The sequence below is a fragment of the Lissotriton vulgaris genome, chromosome 1_1, assembly GCF_964263255.1.
Source record: "Lissotriton vulgaris chromosome 1_1, aLisVul1.2, whole genome shotgun sequence".
NCBI classification, from domain to species: Eukaryota; Metazoa; Chordata; class Amphibia; order Caudata; family Salamandridae; genus Lissotriton; species Lissotriton vulgaris.
Window position 1 is genome coordinate 774,820,902 of NC_141685.1, and position 13,643 is coordinate 774,834,544.

Sequence of the window (13,643 nt, forward strand, 5' to 3'; positions counted from 1 at the left end):
GGTGTCAGTGGGCGAAGCATGAACTCCAGTTCCTGTCACATTGTTACTTTGTGTCCATTCTCTACGTTCTGAATCAATGTGTGTAGGCATTAGTTTTTATTTTATTCAGCGGACACAAAATTATTGTAGGATGCAGGGCTTTAAGTGTGATGAAAAAACTGTGTGGGGGGGTGTCTTTTAAGGGCGTGGCTTAAAAACATGTAAGCAAAAAATCTGTGTTTAGAATAGTACGCCCCAGACTGATATATTGCTGCTTCTGTCATTGCATCCAGATGTATAATGCAACAAGTAACATTACACCTACCTACTACAAGCCAGGATTACTGGGTTTGTCAGTGATTGTTACATAAGATGAATAAGCAACAAATATGGCTTTGTTGTGTAACATATTGAAAATGCTGCAGTTGGGAGGGAGGGGCGAGGGGGGTAGCAGACCACAAACCAAAAACTGTGTGTAAAAGGCCGCTTTATTGAACAGGTGAACATAACATTATAAATCCTTGGCAACAGCCCTACAAAATGAATCCTTACTAATCAAACCGTTTACCTAACCCCGGACCCCACCCCTAAATATTTCCTTTAACCCGCCCCCACCCATACATTACAATATTACAAACAATACAAAGAAATGCATAACATATAACCCTATAAATTCCACAAATCCATTAAACAACCCCCCTGCCTGCTTCTTTGCCACTGTCAATGACCCCAACCTGCAACTGAAATAAAACTTGTTCTGCCTACCCCTACCTTTCGATAACCCAAATTCCAACAATGATCAACAAACCTCTGCCAATCCTGGCAAACTTCCACTAACCCCCACACAGCACCTGTTCCAAGCGACAATACACAGCCAACAGCCCCTACTCACCTGTCCCAAAAAAGCCACCTCGAAAAACTAGAAAAGGGAAAAAGGATACCCAAAAAAAACATAAAAAATTGTGAGGGAGGGAAAAAAACTGCACTAAGCTATAAGCTCCCAACCACCAGGTCACCAAACCTAAAATGGTGGCTGGGAGCGGGAGCCCAAAGTATTTATAATTGGGCTCCCATTGGGCTAAAACTCAAAAGAAGCCCAAAACAAAATGCCCAAAATTGTGGATGAGTCTCACTCCCTCAGTCCCTCCCGAACTGCCCGGCGGGGAGACCTCCCTGCAGTCGTCTACCCCCCAAGCTCCCTTTGGGAGGGAGGGGCGAGGAGGGGGTAGCAGGCCAAAGACCAAAAACTGTGTGTAAAAAGCTGCTTTATTAAAACAGGTGCACATACCATAATAAATCCTTGGTAACAACATTACAAAACAAATCCTCACTAATCAAACCGTTTACCTAACTCCGAACCCCACCCCGCCCCTAAACATTTCCTTGAACCTGCCCGTACCCATACATTACAACATTACAAACAATACATAGAAATGCATAACGTATAACCCTATAAATTCCACGAATCCGTTAAACAACCCCCCTGCCTGCTTCTTTACCACTGTCAATCATCCCCCACCTGTAACTGAAATAAAAATTGTTCTGCCTACCAATACCTGTCGATAAACCAAACTCCAAAAATGATCAACAAACTTCTGCCAACCCTGGCAAACTTTCACTAACCCCCGTCACCCAGAAAGCAAGGGGGGGGGGGGGGGGGGGGAGGGCAGGGGGGGTGGACCACCTCTTCACCAACTAAGCGGGGTGCATTTGGACATTCAGGCTTCTTGACAATACTTCCCTAGTCTCCAGTAAGTAAAGGTCCATACCAAGCCTAGATAAATATACCCCATCATCCCTGAAGAATTCCACTGCTTCAAAAAAATCTCTTTGTGAGCCGCACTTCCAAAACCGAAGCTGTGACAAAATCAAGAAATCTCAGTGTTCACCTTCCTACTTGCCTTGACAATGCCCCTGGGCTTCACAGCACCCCTCCAGACCATACCCAGAACCAACTTCGTCCAAAAAATGTGGCACTCGGACCAACTTTCCACAGCACTCCTCCAGACCATACCCAGAACAAACTTCGTCCAAAAAACGTGGCACTAGGACCAACTTTCCTTTAGCGCAGCCAAGTCCCTCTCGATTGCCCTCAACAAAACCACCCCATTCACCCTGCAAAGGTCGTTTTCACCAAGGTGAATCAGCAGCACATCCGGGCACTAGCCCCTTTCCAACCACTTATTCAGGCTAGGTATCAACTCCCTCCAAAGCATCCCACGTTTACTCTTCTTACCGATTCTGAAAAAATTCTCATTGAACCCCAACAATGCCCAAAATAACTCTGACATGCTTGCACTTCAGTCCGTTTGATGAACGAATGCCCCACTATCCATATGGTCAATTCCTTTGCTCGGGGCCCGGCCACTGAACCTGCAATGAGAAAAAAAAGAATGAGACTCACACCAAGGAGGATGACGCATGCATTTCTCCTCACGTAGCGCTGAAAACAGTCTTATGACAAGCACCCCAGCCGCATTATGTCCTCATGGAACCAACCCCTGTTTGTCTCTGTTGCCGCCCCTATCCTGAAAGAATGCATCCCATACCGCACCCCATCCAACCCAAGACTGTGCAACGCCTTCCGCAACACCATACGCAACTAATAGTCTGTCACCCTGGTCCCATTATTATTACACCAAATCATCCCCAGAGGTTCCTGCCACCTCCCCCCAACGCCGGGCCCAATGCACCGGGCACGTAGATACCGGGAAGGCTGCTTCCAACCAAACCCCCCTCCCTAGACCTCTCTGGTCCATTTTGGAATTGGCCAGCCAGATATGTACCCCTCTCCCCTCAACCCTCACATCTCACCAGCGAACACCCTTTTTAGGTTTTGCCTAGCCAATGCGTACGAAGTACGCATGTGCTAGGAAAAACCTAATGAGTATAGTATAGGGGTTGGAATCCGCCCCGTCTTCCATTGGCTAGCTCCATAAATGGAGGCTAGCCATTGTAAGACACGTTTGTCCGTCAATGCAGGACCAGATTCGGGGGCGTTCCCGAGAATTTTTGGCTTTTGGCGACGTCAGCCGAAAGCCAGTTCTCGGGAACGCCCCCGAGTCTGTTCCAGCATTGACGGCACCCGCCTTCCTGCTCTCGTGGGCGTGCTCGCCTTTCCCGCCCCCTCTCCCGCCCCCTCCTGCACAGGGGATGAAGGCCCTATGTGTGACGTCACAGTCACTTCCGCCCTGCACAGCCCGCGGGAGTCAGCGCACAGGGGACACAGGCCCTATGTGTGACGTCACAGGCACTTCCGTCCTGCACTAGGGACGCAGGCCCTATGTGTGACGTCACAGGCACTTCCGTTCTGCACTGAGGACGCAGGCGCTATGTGTGACGTCACAGTAACTTCCGTCCTGCACAGCAGCCCCAGTGGTAGATAGTGCTGTCCCGAGCAGAGACAGGTTTGCTGAAGGCTGCCACACTGCCAAAGCGCTACAGATGTAAGAGGCGCTTTCAGAGGCTTGACAAGATGTCCCGAGCAGAGACAGGTTTGCTGAAGGCTGCCACACTGCCAAAGCACTACAGATGTAAGAGGCGCTTTCAGAGGCTTGACAAGATAACGATGCTGCCGAGAGGCAGGAGGCAGTGAAGTGACAGGCGCTTCAATCAGAGAAGAAAGGCTGCAGGCCAGGGGCTAACCAGGGATGATGTGGGGTAGCGGGGTGGAGGGAGGAAGTGCCTTAGTTCGGCCCTCTGCATTAACCATCGAGCTCCCACCGGGGGCTCTCTGCTCCACAAAGCACTGCGTGACTTGGCGGGACTAATTAAAGGTGTCAGACAAGACAATATTTACCCGTTTTTAATGCAAAGATGAGGCTGGCCAGAGCGTCCCAGGATCAGCGTCAGCCACTTCAACTAAGCGCCTATTAGCGGGCCTCGTGGAACCTTCTCTCGTGCAGGCCAAGGGCTGCTGGGGGCGCAGGCAGGGGCTGGAGACAAGGCGTAGGTAGTATGCTACAGCAAACAGACTGGGAGAGATCTTAAGAGCACGCGTGAGACTAGCACTTAGAAACAGTCAGGTCAGGACGCTGTGCACAGAACGCAGTAAGTACAACAGAGTGGCTCTCGGGTATGGAAGAGGGCGTGTTGCCCACCCAAGATGATCGCCTGTGAAGCGTCCTCTGTGAGTCTCCTTATTTCGGTCTGAACTCTAGAGGGGCTACAGGGAGCTACATGAGCCCTCTACCCTTGCAGGCCTTGCTCGTCTCTTCGTGTACCGAGCGTTTCGTACAGGAAAGGATTTAAGTGATTGCTCTACAGAGCCTCGAGAGGCGGACTCCTCAGAGTGACGCATAAGTCGAGACTTGCAAAAACTCGACTGAAGAGTTCTTTAAGCTAGTTAAACAACTTGCAAATGTCCTTGAAAATAAGAATGCACATTTAAATCAATCCTTTTGTAATATATGCAGCCTCGTATTTTCAATTTGGGGGCGTTCACGAGAATTTTTGGCTTTTGGTTACGTCAGCCGAAAGCCTGTTCTCGGGAACGCCCCCGAATCTGGTCCGGCATTGAGCCGGCACCCGCCTTCCTGCTCGCATGGGCGTGGTCGCCTTTCCGGCCCCTCTTCCATGCCGATCCGTAGCACGCCCGCTCCTCCAGGGTATGCGACCTAAATGCAATTAACATTGCAACACGTGCCTGTGTGTGCCGACCGCCGCCGCCGGAGGAAGTCCAGGTGAGTGCTCCCACCCTCCCTCCCGCTGTCCGTGTGTCCGTTCCCGCCCCCGCACCCCTCCCGCTCTTCGTAATACTGGTAGCTTGTTTCTCGGTGCGCCTAGAGGCCATCCATTGTTTGTTATTGCTTGGCTTATTGTCACGCCCATTTGCTTGTTATTGGTCAGCGGTTTAGGCTTTCTTCCGCTTCGTGTCTCCATCCCTCCCCTGGAGTATGGCTGCATTACGTGTCAGGTCTCTTTACTTTGCCAATGCTTTTTATATTAATAAACGCAGGCCTTTCCTGTTCACTGGTGGATTTATTGACTTAAGCTCGTGAAGTAAATAATTGTTGATATGCACACAATGTAGGCGACTGTGGGCATGATGAATGACCATGGGTAGGAGGATCGCTCGGTTCGGTCATAGTTGAGGCATGTCTGTTTGAACAAAGGGCTCCAGCTGTGCTTTATTTAAATGCCGAAGATGGATGCACCGTGGCTCCTGCCGCCGCCTGTACCGTGCTGCAGTGCTGTCCGCTTCAAACATAGCACGCTTGATTAGAAATGTCTGGCGGAATATATGGAACACGGATATTTAAGCACTCCGTTTCTATAGCTCCCCCCCTAATTGATCATAAGCAGTCCGCATTCTAGGAAAGGCTGGAGGGCTAGACACCTGTTTTACTGTGGTGTTGAAGTAGTGTAAACAGCACGACCGCCTAGTCTAGAGTACTCGTGTTCAATGGATAGATGCGCCTAGAAGCAGCTTACGTTTCAATTGACTGAGCTTATCCATAGCTACGGTTTGGCCGTCAGTGCAGTATCTTGTTTTCCAGAGGGAAGAGAGACACATTCCGGTCTGGGGAAACCACTGCAGTGCAGAAGGGGCCTGCCTGATGTTTGTGTGTCTTTACTAAACTGAGTAAGGGCAGCTTTGGGGCGTCTTATTGATTCTGTACATGACGTGCAGAGCGCTCTCTTTGCCGCTTCGTGGTATCGACGTATTTTAGGTCTGGCTTGAGAGCCACAGCTGCTGCTGGACATCGTGTTCTCAACAATGAGTTTTCAGAATTACTGTTAGCGAGAGGATTTGCTTTTGCCCACATGTTGCTTCCGTCGAGGACAGCCGTGATTGGGCCGGATTTGGTTGCTTCCACGGAAAGTGCTTGTATTCTAGTTTTTGCCTGATGGGAATACTTGTTCTCAATACAAGTGGATGTGGTGGCAAGGCAGAGAATAATTCTTTAGATGCCTGGTCTATTTATTGTATAAAGTTACAATAAAGGCAGAAGGCCTGCCATATTTATTCTGAACATCGTACATTAAAGAGGGAAGGCATCAGATGTTGGATTGTTTTAACTGTATTGCCTTTCAAAAGTAGTATATTACTTTGAAGTTCAGCGTACCCAATAGACCAGAGCTCCGGGACCTGTTGGCATATCTGAACAATTTATAATCTTTTTTGTAATTTTATATACATTTGGAATTTTATAACTGAATGCCAGTAATTGCCTTGTGGGAAACATTAGGCAGAGCAGCAGTACTGTAGGCCTGAGTTGGTTATTGAGACATTCAGTAAGAAAGGCTATAAGACTGATTGTTGTGCTGGGAAAGTTATGGCCGATGCCATAGGTCTGATCTGTTTATTATGAAAAGTTAAGACCAAGGCAGTAGGCCTGGCTGCTTCATTGTAGACAACATTAAGTATAGCCAACAGGCATTTCATGGTTGATGTTTATTACAGTTTGTAGACCTGTTCCGTTACATTAAATTACATTTCTTTGTAGGAGGCAAGTTGGTTGGTGTTGGGCTGCCCCTTTCGCAAACCATGGGGGCACAATATTTTATTTGTGATGATCCTTGGTATGCCTTTTTGAGAGAGGCAATGTATTGTTTTTGTTTGCATACTGCAGTACTTTAGATATTTGGAATTTCCAACTGTATGCCGAATGGCTGCAAGTTTATATAACATTCTGAAAGCATACGTTGATGATAAGCCATGGTAAAGGCTTAATGGTTCATGGGGAAACTTAAGTCTGATTCTACATTATGTATGGGTGGATGCATGGATGGGTTGTTGGTTGGATGGGTTGGTGGATTGCATAAATTGTTGAGGGATTGGCTGTATATATGCATCTATCCATCCACCCATCCATGCATCTATCCATACACCCATCCATACAACCATCCATGCATGCATCCATCCATGCATCCACCAACTCATCCATGCAAGCATTACAACAAGAGCCCGCAGCTCTCCTTCGTCTCTCCTCGCCCCCCCTTCCCTGTGCCCTGCCCTGCTATTGTAAATGACAATGCCATTTATTTATGTTTAAAAAAAAACATAAATAAAAATAATGTCAAGAGCAATGCCAATAGCTCTACCTTTAACAAAGGCAAAACCATTGCATTGTAAATGCTTGTTGGCCTTGTTGCCTAGGAGCTCGGAGACTCTATAGGCCCCAAAAAACATCCACACCATCAACGTTGAGAATAAACAAGCCTCAAAATCATCCCTGCAGACTGCGGGTAACGTCTCCAGCAACTGTGCCAGCGTCTGCCAGGAAAGTGGCCATACACCCCCCACCCTGCTCTCTAGCCCAGCCCTCAAGCATCCTTCTGCCCACTTCCCCTGCGGAAGGGGTGTAATTCCACAGAAGTTTCCCCATAAAAGCAATGCCCGCCAACTTCCCAGCGATGGTCACTCTGGACAGGCCTCGCTCAGTGAGGTCTAGGATAAAATGAATCACATCCACTGTCCTACGCCAGACTTCAGGCAACCAAAGCTAGAAAATCCCTCCAAGCCAGCTTGTACTCCACCCAAGTGGACGCTGACAAAGAACCTACCATTAACTGTAGCACCCTACGCTGCCTACATACCAAAGATGCTCCGGCATTGGGGTCGGTGTCCTGTCCGCCTCCTTGGCCAGCCCATTGAATCTCCCCCACTGTGAAAGAGACAAAGCATCAGCTATGTCATTGTCCACGCCAGGTATGTGCATGGCCCGAAACGCAATGTCATGCCTTAGCACCCTATCATGAAAACTAGCAGCAACTTCAAAATCTGCTCATCCCTTGCGGACTGCCTATTGATGATCTGAACAACTGCCATGTTGTCCACTCGAAACAAGACCCTCTTATGCACCAGCTCCTCACCCCACAACGTCAGTGCCACCAAGAGCGGGAAAAGTTCCTGACATGCAATGCTCCTCCCCCCATACTTCCATTGTGGGGGGGGCCACTTTTCAGCACACCACTTGCCCTGCCAATATAGGCCAAAACCGTCACTGCCTGCCGCATCAGAAAAAATATGTATGTCCCACTGGATATCCTCCTCCCTGGCCAAAGGGCCCCATTGAACGAGTGTAGAAAAACTGACCACACGCGTAAGTCCTCCTTCACCTCAGCAGACAGGTGGATATGGAGGTGGGGCAAGTGTTGACTTGCCAGTGCCCGCCCCAGTCATCTACAAAAATTCCTCCCCGACCTGACTACCCTGCAGGCAAAGTTAAGGTGACCCAGAAACACCTGAATGTCCTTCACTGTCACTTTCTGCTTTGACAACATTCTGTCCAACAAGTCCAACATGTTAACTTTTTTATTATCTGGCAAGCGAGCCTGCATTGCCACAGAATCAATTTCAATTCCCAAAAAAAACAGAGCCGCGCAGGGTCCCATTGTCTTTTCGGGCACCAGCGGCACACCCAGTTCCTCCATGAGCTCATGGAAAGTGTCCAGAGCTACCTGGCATTCCGTGGAACCCAGGGAACCGATAAATAAGAAATCGTCCAAGTAGTGTGTAACCAATGTGTGCCCTGTGCGCCACGTAAAGTACCACTGCAAGAAAGTGCTAAAGCATTTGAATAGAGCACATGACATTGAGCAACCCATCGGTAATGCTTTATCCACTTACCATTCACCTTCGAAATGGATACCCAGAAGATCCCAATCCTCTGGATGGGCTGGAAGCAACCGAAAAGCCGATTTTATATCACAATTTGCCATCTCTGCAGTCGCGCCCGCGGTCACAACTAGTGACATGGCCACGTCAACTGAGGAACAGGAGACTGAGGCCGCCTCCTCATCAATTAAATCATTTACTGAAGATCCCTCTGGCCATGAAAGATGCTGAATCAGTCTGTATTGTCCCTGTTCCATTTTGGGTACTTCCCCAACCGGCGAGATATTCAAAATCTCTGTTAGTCAGTCATCAAATGGGCCTGCCATTCTCCCTTCCTGCACCTCCTTGTCCAATATTTCCTGCACCACTAACCTCTGTTCTGCCGCAGATTTCAAGCTATCCGCCCAGCGCCTCTGCCGTGGCCCATTGCAGCCCAAATGAATGAATCCCCCCCCCCCCCCCCCCCCGACCCCCCTGGAACCCCTCCAAAAGCACCTGTTTTGCCCCCAAATCCCCATTCCCCTGCAGGGCCTCACTCAGCTTTGCCAGCTTAACTTTCGTAGGAGCTTTTGGGCCCAGTACCATAAGGACCCTTACCCCCTCTGCCTCCCTGAAACTGCTGGGCAGGACCGGATATGATGGCACCCAACTGTTGCCATTGCTGCCCTCCCTGTGGTTTGACACCCCAACAGTTAACAAGGGGATGTCGGTTCCCACACTTTGAACACTCGTGCCGTAATCTGCAGTACTCCCTTGTGCATATGCCTTTATTAAACTCCCAGCACGCTCCGGTCCCAGTTTGTGCCGTGGCTGCCGCTCCCACCCCGCCCTGCCCCGGGTGGGCTTCCCCTGAAAGGGCCATTATACCAAAGGCAAGCCGCTAGCTGTAAAAATAATCATACCCCCTGCTACTGCCCCCATCATATGCTGCCATAAATCAGTGTCCAACTCTCCCCACTTTGCCTCAGGGTCCCAAGCCATATGGGCACAGAACTCCTTGTCATATTGGGCCCATGCGTATCACCCCGCCAATGATCTGCGCCTTGCAAATGACGTCCATGTACTTAAAAAAGGCCACGCATCGCTCTGGGAACTTTTCGCAGTAAACGCTGGCGTAAATCACAAACACTGCCGTCCAATTCTCTATGGTTAACGGCACCTTAGGCCGCTTGGCCAACTCATATTCCTCTTCATTCGAACCTTCCTTAGCCCGCACCTCCCTGTGGAGTACTTTCAACATTACAACGTATTCTCCTTTCCAAATAGGCTCCTTGGTTGCCAGCATCAAATGAGCACCCAAAGTCTTCGTCACGCCCATATAGGGCAGTTTCTTAATTTTTAACTCTTTACTCTCCAACGGCTACGTGCCCCCTCCTGATGCCTCTGTATTCGTCCCACACTCCACTTTAGCTCCCTGCGCAACAACCCCATCTCCCGTTCCTATCCCCATATCCTTCACATATTTACCTCTATGTAGTCTCCCTTCCAGCACCCCCCCACTCTCCTCCCCCCCCATCCCCACAGACACCATTTTAGGTTTGGCCTGAGGTCTAATATTCTCACCTGGCTCTAAGGAGTGTGCCTGAGCGGGCGCCGACCGCCGTGCAACTGGCTCTGCGTGATCCACTATCCAAGGAGCCCTAACCAAGGGGCCGTGCTCTCTTACGAATTCCACTGCCAAAGCCTTTTTGTGCGGCGCCGCCGCAGGAGCCTGCAAAATACTAGTAGACACATGAGAGGGTCCCTCACTTCATTATCCCACAATTCCCCTTCTTCTGGGCTATCCTCCTCATAATCCGAAACATTCGGCTCCTCCACCTGGAGGGCCACATTAGCGAAATCCACACCACGGGCCTTACCGTACACAGCATGCCATACATTGGCCCTCACTGCCCCAGCATGCACACCTTGCGGGGTAGCTGACTGTACCCGCCGATACTCCCCCATGCGTTGACCTTTCTGAAAATCCGTCCTCGCAGGCATGGCTGACCACCTTACTCTGCTTGTCGTTGGGGTCAGCGAGGTCGCTCCGGACCTTTTACCGACGGTACAGAATGCGCCGGTCAAGCGTCCAACCCTCCGTCCACCTCGGTGCAACTGAGCCATTCGCCGCCCTACCAAGTCAGCTGCGCTGCGACATCCGGCGCCCTACAAAGAAAAAGTTTGGACTGATGTGCTGGGTCCCTCAAGTATATCCCATGCCTTCAGTTGGCCCGAGGAGTCATCCCCAGCCCACCTCCCTTTGTCCTGTCCTACCTGCCAGGAACCGACCGACCTATCTGGAGGAGCGGGGAATCCCCCTTCTTCCTCCCTGCTCCGTTCCAACATTTCCTGAACTACAGCTGAAGCCGAGCCCCAAACCCGGTCCCGCTCCCTCCCCCGCCGGCACCTCCCGAGCACACCCATCCGGTGCCCACCTGGCTTGTGAGCACCCGCCCCTGAAACCACTGAAGGTCCTGCTGCTCCCTTACCCCGCGACCCCTGACCCCCTCAGACCATGAAGGAAAAATGTCCAAGCCCTCCCAGGCCAGGCATCCTCCTACCGAATCCTAATCTACACGCATATTAGCCTCTGATCCCCATCCGCCTCCCTCGGCCCCAGCCCCCTACAGCAGATCCCCCTCCATAGCATGGGGTGCCCCCACCCCCTCAATTTGGGGATGGGGACGACTGGCCAACCCCAGAAACCTAGGGTTCAAAAGCCCTCTGCTGGATGCCCCACCTGCATACCTATCCCAACTCCCGCTCCCTAAGTGAGCTGACTCCCCCCTCACAGAATATGGAGGGGAGAAAAGCAAAGGGCTAGATATAAAGCCTGACACGCCCCCCCCTCCTCTAGAGTTCCATGCACCATACCGCCATTTGACCCAAAGGAAAAAACCCCTGCATTATCAGAAACTCCAAGGGCAGGCTCCGCAGGTACAGAATCGCCTTCCACCTCCCCAGAATATAGAATCCCTGTCTCCACCTGGGACAGAGAAGAGGAAGCGAGGCCCTCTCGACCCGCCTCCCAGCTGAGCAGACCTCCTGCAGAACGTGCTCGAAAGTGACGCGGACTCCTTGCCTGCCTGCCCGCCCGCCTCCAGACACGATGCCCCAGCTCCAAGGGAGCGGGAGGCAGAGCGCTGCCCCGCCCTCCCCCACCCCAACGGGAGCAGAGCCTGACTTCTCCTCCGCAATTGAAGCCGGGACCGGCTCACGGACGGCTGCTATTAATACACCGGGCCCCTCCGCCTCATTCCTGCCTGCACGCACAGGGCCAGCCATCTCCCCTGACCCCTCTCCCCCTGGGATGCTACAACAGAGCCGGGGTCACCTTTTTCATGCGCAGGGGGCCCCTCTCACTTACCGGAGATGTCCTCCGATGTTTGGGCGATTGACAAGCGGACACCGCCGCCGCTATACCCGCCGAGGCCTGTCGCGCGGGGCGCCCCAGACCCTCCACCTCGCCAATCACCAGGTCCATCCGGCCCGCTTCACTCAGGAGCCGGAAGTCATTGAGAACGCGGTAATCTTTGCTCGCCATAACGCAAAATGCAAAAGGCACTAATTAACTACTGTAACTACTCACAAGAAAAAACTGCACTAAGCTACAAGCTCCCAGCCATCAGATCACCAAACTTAAAATGGGGGCTGGAAGCGGGAGCCCAAAGTATTCATAGCTGGGCTCTTATTGGGCTACAACTCAAAAGAAGCCCAAAACAAAAGGCCCGAAATTGTGGATGAGCCCACCGCCTCCACCCCTCCCAAATTGCCCGGGGGGAGACTTCCCTGCAGTCGTCTACCCCCCCAAGCCACCCTTCTGACATGCTGAGACTGAAAGAACTATAGCGAGTCTCTGAAGTTACATTAAAGGCAGTGAAGGGTGGTACTGCTGCACAGTACATATTTTGTCACCCTGAGGTTGAGGGCAAAAATGGAGAACCCGATAGGAACCCGTCTCAGCATCTGCTTTTTAGAACTGCTCCGGTGCTGAGCACCGGCAAGACCCACCCCACATAAAGCCCTGATAGGATTAAATATTGCAAGACCTTGCACAGGAACACAGGCTCTTCCTTTCCAGGAAGCCAAACCCCTTCGAAAATAGTTCACAATGCCACAGTGCGACAAAGACTTGGCATGTTGACAACATAACATGTTTAAGTGTTTTAACTTCACATTTTCGGTATTTAGTTTCAGGTGTCTGTTTTTATTATCTGTTATGACGGCATACCTATATACATCTTTTAAATACATGATGTATGTCGACAGTGCAAGTTTCCTTCAAGCCGCCACACATCTGAAGTTCATGGAGTCTTCTTAACTTCACAGACTGCCATCGGCTCGGTCTATATCTTGTCCTTTACACCTGTGAATCTCTCCCAAGCACAGCCGTGGCTACCTTTGGTACATCAGGTGCACTGGCACTGGGCCCCAGAGTTGCCAACAACAAACTTCCATAAAAAAAGCCCAACTCTGACAAGTAAGCCTTAGAAAAGGTAAAGCCTCAAGCAGCGTCATGTCAAAGTTTTTCTTGTCTCCCAGGGATAGTTTTTGGGCGTATCTCCAATAGGGTGCTTGGAGGGTCATATCTCCGAGAGGTGGTGAAGAAAGATTCACTAATTGCCCTCTCTGCACAAATGGAACAAGATTGCTTGGACTGGAACTGTCGCAGTAACAGTTCAAACATCAGGGTAGAGCGGCCATATTCCGGGCACTGCTGTTCCACAGAAGGTGTGTAGGATTAGGTTATCAAAAAGACAGATGCAAATATAGACTCCAATCAGTACTATATTGATTCTTGTTTTCAGTACCCAGCCAGGCCTGAAATTTTATTTCAAAATATAAACAAGTTTAAAAGACCATCAGAGAGGTCTAATGCAAACGTTGATAGGGTACAAGCCTGTACCTATCCAAAAGTACACTCCAAAAGGATTGAAACAAATAGGCAAGAAAGCAAGGAAAAAGAGGGTAAAGAATATCAGGCAAAAAGAACATGGGAGCTAATTGTCCCTTGCATCAGTAGCATATTTGCATGGCAAGTTCAGACAACAAATTCATGTAACAGTTTCAAAACGATGGTAAGGTTACAGAATTTGGCAAAGTGTCGACGACGTTTCGA

The 13,643-nt window shown here is 50.4% G+C and overlaps 1 protein-coding gene across 1 annotated transcript in view; it reads left to right on the forward strand.

The window, feature by feature from the left end:
- HMCN1 (hemicentin 1) overlaps nt 1-13,643 on the forward strand; it is a 1,183,532-nt gene that overhangs the window by 482,157 nt on the left and 687,732 nt on the right. The gene's annotated exons all lie outside the window — the stretch shown is intronic.